The sequence below is a fragment of the Dermacentor andersoni genome, chromosome 1 (genome assembly GCF_023375885.2).
Source record: "Dermacentor andersoni chromosome 1, qqDerAnde1_hic_scaffold, whole genome shotgun sequence".
Lineage (NCBI taxonomy): Eukaryota > Metazoa > Arthropoda > Arachnida > Ixodida > Ixodidae > Dermacentor > Dermacentor andersoni.
Genome location: NC_092814.1, coordinates 372281929 through 372287066, shown reverse-complemented (window position 1 = coordinate 372287066; position 5138 = coordinate 372281929). Strand labels below are relative to the sequence as shown.

At 45.4% G+C, this 5138-nt stretch overlaps 1 long non-coding RNA gene across 1 annotated transcript; it reads left to right on the top strand.

The window, feature by feature from the left end:
* The first annotated feature begins 1438 nt into the window (after positions 1 to 1438).
* LOC140215401 (uncharacterized) lies at positions 1439 to 2687 on the top strand. The gene is made up of 2 exons (XR_011892354.1): positions 1439 to 2237; positions 2306 to 2687. It is a non-coding gene; the product is annotated as an uncharacterized lncRNA (long non-coding RNA).
* Positions 2688 to 5138: the final 2451 nt, after the last annotated feature.

The window sequence follows — 5138 nt, the reverse complement described above, 5'->3', positions numbered from 1 at the left end:
GTCTGTTTTTTGGATGCGTAGTAGTTTCGTACAGTTTAGGTTTGACATGCGATCAAGTTGGTTCTTTATTCTATGTGCGATCGCGCGTCGACATCGGACGCTATGGCACACTCGTGCCTTATGTGCCACCGAAGCCCCGAAGTGCTCTGGCATATACCTTCACATGTAAGTAAACGAATGTATCTCCTTGTTAAGAATATCACTCGAGTAGGCAGCTCTTGTGGTGCATCACAATTGTTTCAGGAGCGTCACAGTAGAGCATTTTTCTACATGCGGATAGGTGTTTTTATTTGCAGGTTTCCCTTCGTAGGAAATTGCTGGACAGGCGGACCAGCGCACCGGAATTGCACTGGCGAAGCCACAAGAAACTCAAACAATCTGTTTGATTGTTGCACTTTGAACAATAATGCTTCTACAAAGGCCACAGCAGAAAAAAAGCCTGATGCCGAGTCTTTCTGTGTCACGAAGTAATCAAGAGGCGAGTGCCTAATGCGGACGAAATAGAGTGCATCGAGACTTAGAACGACAGAAAGCTGAGCTAGTTTGTAAGGATTCATTATGCAAAACAGAGGTGAAGCGTGCAGACAGGACACAAGAGTAGAGAAGTGGGCGACGCTCGTGTTGTTTGCTTGTAAATACTCTACTCTTGTGTCCTGTCTGCACGCCTCGCCTCCGTTTTGCATAACGAGTGCATCAACCCACATAATAATAGCGTAGGCGTTTTATTAACTGTGCAATATTTTCAACACTTCCTTGCATGCCATTTCATGTGGAATATCTTTTCTGGTCACAAATTTGTGCAGCGAATCTATTTGCATGATCGACTACGGGCCTGTGGGACCGTTCACTTGCACTTGATGCTGAGTCTTTTACATGTATCCATAAACTGCAGATATGCACATCAGATCCCTGCGAGCATTTTCAAAATTCAATTATTTTAGACAATAGGCACATATGCAATACTGACATAATCTCAAATACCACTAAGCAGCTGGGACACATTTTTTGTTGACCATACTCGCAGGTAAAATAAGTAGATCATGTGGACGGCTCCAGCTCATTTTCCTTAAATCAGTGTGTACAAGGGGTATGCAAAAATAATTTTTTTCTCGCGCACCGATTATTTTGCTGTTAAGCAAGAGAACCCACCAGATTAGTGTAACGTATATTGTACATCACACTAATATGTGCTTTAATTTACCAAGTGAGATGAGTTACTTTTAGGGCTCATTCACTCATATCACACTGCAAAACTGCATTCATCAATTTTCAATTGGATTTTGCAAATGTTTAATGAAACATGTTTCCCTTTTATGCAGATATGCAATGGCAAGCCCTTCCGTGTGTTCCAAGGGTAAAATTTACGCTCTAAATTAAAGAAGACATTTCTAGTCGGAAACAAGCAAAAATGATCAATGCAGAGTATCAAAAGCCCAAGGTACAGAAATTATGAGAAGTGTCGAATGATTGTAAGAAAAGAGTCGTATTTGAAAATGCAAGACTCTTTAGTGGAGGTCAAGCAAGTCAACATAGGTAGAATACTCTGCAAAATTATGCGAGTGAGGGGATGTCAAACAATGGGTCAGGAAATGCGTTGTTTTTCTGAAAAACAAAAGCTGATTGCCATTACATAAGTCACTTGAGCATCATGAGACTACTGCTTGATAAATTCAGAAATAAACCAAAAAATAAGACACGCGAAAATAAAAAACAATTTAATGATGCTCTCTCCACACTGGGATAAATAAAAACAAACACATCACATCTAATGTGGACATATTAGACGCCTTGTGAAACACTAAAGGAAAAATTCCGTTTCAAGCTATGGCACTTGCCGCATATATGGGGGGGGGGGCCTTGCACTAATAGTGATAGTTACCACTGCATTTAGAAATTGAAAGCATTCACACAGACAAAGATGATTCTTTATATTTTTGGCTACCACTTCAAATGCCTCCACCAATGTTACAATGCTGCACGCAGCCATACTAAGGATCTCGCAGCAACACCTGCAGGTAAAAAGCAGAAGCAGTCAAAGTGCTGGTGTGTACAGGACACTATGTTTGAAAACTTTTAGGCAAGAGGAGTGCAAGAAGCAGACATAACAACTGCATTTATTTCCATAATTCTCCATTTGAATGGCCTTTTTTCTTTTTGCTTAGACAATGCCTATGCCTAGCCACAGCAGCTCCCTCATACAGACTCCGCAAGCCAAGAGGCTGTGGAGGCAAATGCAGGTAAGAGGCAAGAAGCAATAGCACTGGTATCGACATTCATCTAATTTCTTTCTTTTTCTTTCGTTTAGGCAGCCAGCACACCTCGAACAGCCACCTCGACTGCGGGAGTGTCACCCTAGTCGCCAAGGAAACATTTGAGGGAAAGTGACAGGCATTGTGAACAGCCACTTCTCCATGTACACGATACTCTTTTTCTCGCATGACTTCTACGCCTCGCCACGCCAGCACACTTGTGCACAAAGATGCCGCGGAGCCACGTGCAGGTCAGAGGCAAGAAGCAGTGGCACTGGTGTCGACATTCACCCAATTTCTTTTTCTTACACTGAGGCAGCCAGCACACCTCGAACAGCCACCTTGACTGCGGGTGCGTCAGTAGATTCCTGTTGTACATATGCTCATAATAAACTTCAGTAAACTTGAACTTGATAATAAACTTCAAGGCAAATGGGACATTGATGCATTGTTTTTTTGAACATTTATTGTACACATACAATATATGTTATACTTTGCAGTGCTACAGAGCGTATTTTGAAGCTTCCCCCTTTATTTTGCACCTTTAATTACGTATGTGTTGTGTGGCCCTCAATGCAGTTCATGTTGTAGCAGGTGCTTTGTCTGTGTATCGCACATTGGCTTAAGCTCGTGATATCCACATACTTCTCTCACATATACAAAATAAAGTTCTATGTAGTCCTCAGTGTTACAACAAAAAATGAAAGTAAACAAGCCGATCGTGGAATTGTGTTTATTACAGTGATTCCTATGACAGTTACTGACAAGTTGACAACTTGAACGGGTCAATCCGTCCACAGACTCTATTTTTCAAAAATAAACGAGTCTATGATCCGTCATGGCAAGTAATTGTATGCATATATAAAAAAAGGGGGGGTATGTGTGTGTGTTTGTAGTGGGGGGTATAGGATTAGGGCGGTACGAAAAAATGTACCAACACCGTCCTCTAGACCCATTCCGTTAAGGTACCCTAACAAAGCGTATTATGCATAAAGTTCGTACAGCCAACTCTGATATTGCTACACACGCCAGGCGACGCGAGCTACATTTGCCATGACGCATTCGCGACTGCACCGGATGCCCTCCATATTATTCTCGTCAATCGTGGCTCACTGCACCGAGGCAAAAGAAAGATCATGGGCGCAGGTGCCTTTTAAGGTATCTCGACCTTGCGAGGCACTGCTGCGCGTGCCAGGGGAGCTGTCCGTGCGAACACTCCCTGGCACACACCTGCCTCGGCGGCCCCAACCTACGTTCCGTTCTGCTTCGAGCTTTGATCCCCCCACTGTCCCTTGGGTGCCCTGGAGTTCCTGCGCCGCCTGCTTTATTATAATCTCAGGTGCTCTCCTGGGACTTCCGTTTGTCGGTTACATGTGCCCTACAGCTGGATCAGTACTTATAATAATAAAAAAAACCGATATGTCGTCGCGGCGATAGTTCGCGAAAGCGGGTTTTGCAACATACCGCGCCCGTGCGAAGAGAATTACGGAACGCCAACGAGGAATCTGACCGCAGCCTCGAGCTCGTAACGTCGTCGAGTGACACTCCTGCAACAGGCGTGGCCACTGAAAACCGCATACCGCCGGAAATTTCAACAGAATCATCCCTCGGTTGCATAACTGCCCCCTGTACGGCCAACATGGACCACACCCACACCGTCCCGCCCGCAACATAGAATAAAGAACCAACTTATAAAGCTCCAACACACGGCTGCACGCACACATCACGACACTACAAGCAAGGCGCCATGCTGCTACGCTGCTACGGTTGCCGGATTAAAACTGACTGCTGTCACCAAGTCTAGCAAGCGTCTCAGGAGCTGGCAACCTCGGCGCGTAGCAACATGGCGGCGCTCTTGCGGTTCCCGATTTCAATGCATGGGCCCTATGGGTAGCTTGTCCTCTAGAGTCAGTATAGTAACTCTATGGGGGCCCCAGATCGCGGCATCGATGGTGGAGGCGAAGCCTTGCGCGCCGCTGCTGCGGCGCTACCGAGAGAGGGCGCTCACTGGTGTGACGTCACGCTAGGAGGATAAATGGGGCTACAGCTCGGCTCCTCGCAGTGGTCGGCGCGCTGCCTTGCGCTATGTCGGATGATGTATGGCCATAAGTTTAACAAAGGGCAACCATGTCCACACCATCAGCCGAACCAAGGCGCAGCCAAGGGTAGTGCTTTCGCAATATTCCAGGCTTAACCAAGCTAAGCCTCCAGCGAATTTTTTATCAATCTTTCTGCATCATATTCATTGCAACTTTCTTTTTACCAACCTCTGTTAGATTGCACGGTGCAATTTTCAACACCCATATGTGCCACCTACCAAAACGGAATATACTTTTTAATGGTAAACAAGCAAGTACCACAGCAAATTCACAAAGCTGCTGCTTACACTGCTGAGCAGACGTGCACTTCAGCATAGCGATTCTGCTACAGACTACACTTGCAACAGGTGTGGGGCTACAACAATATAAAGCCACAATTAATGCTGTAGAGTGGGGCAGACAATAGAGCCGGGACAGACAACAGAGCTGCTACAGACAACAGTTGCGACGGACTACAGAGCTACGGCAGAGTTACGACAGGACTACAGAGCTGCGACAGGACTGCAGAACAGCGACAAGACTACAGAAGAGCGACAAGACTACAGAACTGCGACAGAGTACAGAACCACGACAGACTACAGAGATACGACAAGACGTCACGATTTCTGTCGTCGTATCCTGTTGTAATTTTCAACTGGGATGTCAACACCTGCTGCTGGCATAACGTGCGCACTGACACAACGTGTGGTCAATGCTTGTTTGCTCACGCTAACCATAAAGCATCAAAATTAGGCCTGCAAATAAAAGCGTATAATTTATGCCAAATCCAAAAATAAAAGTCCATTGAGCC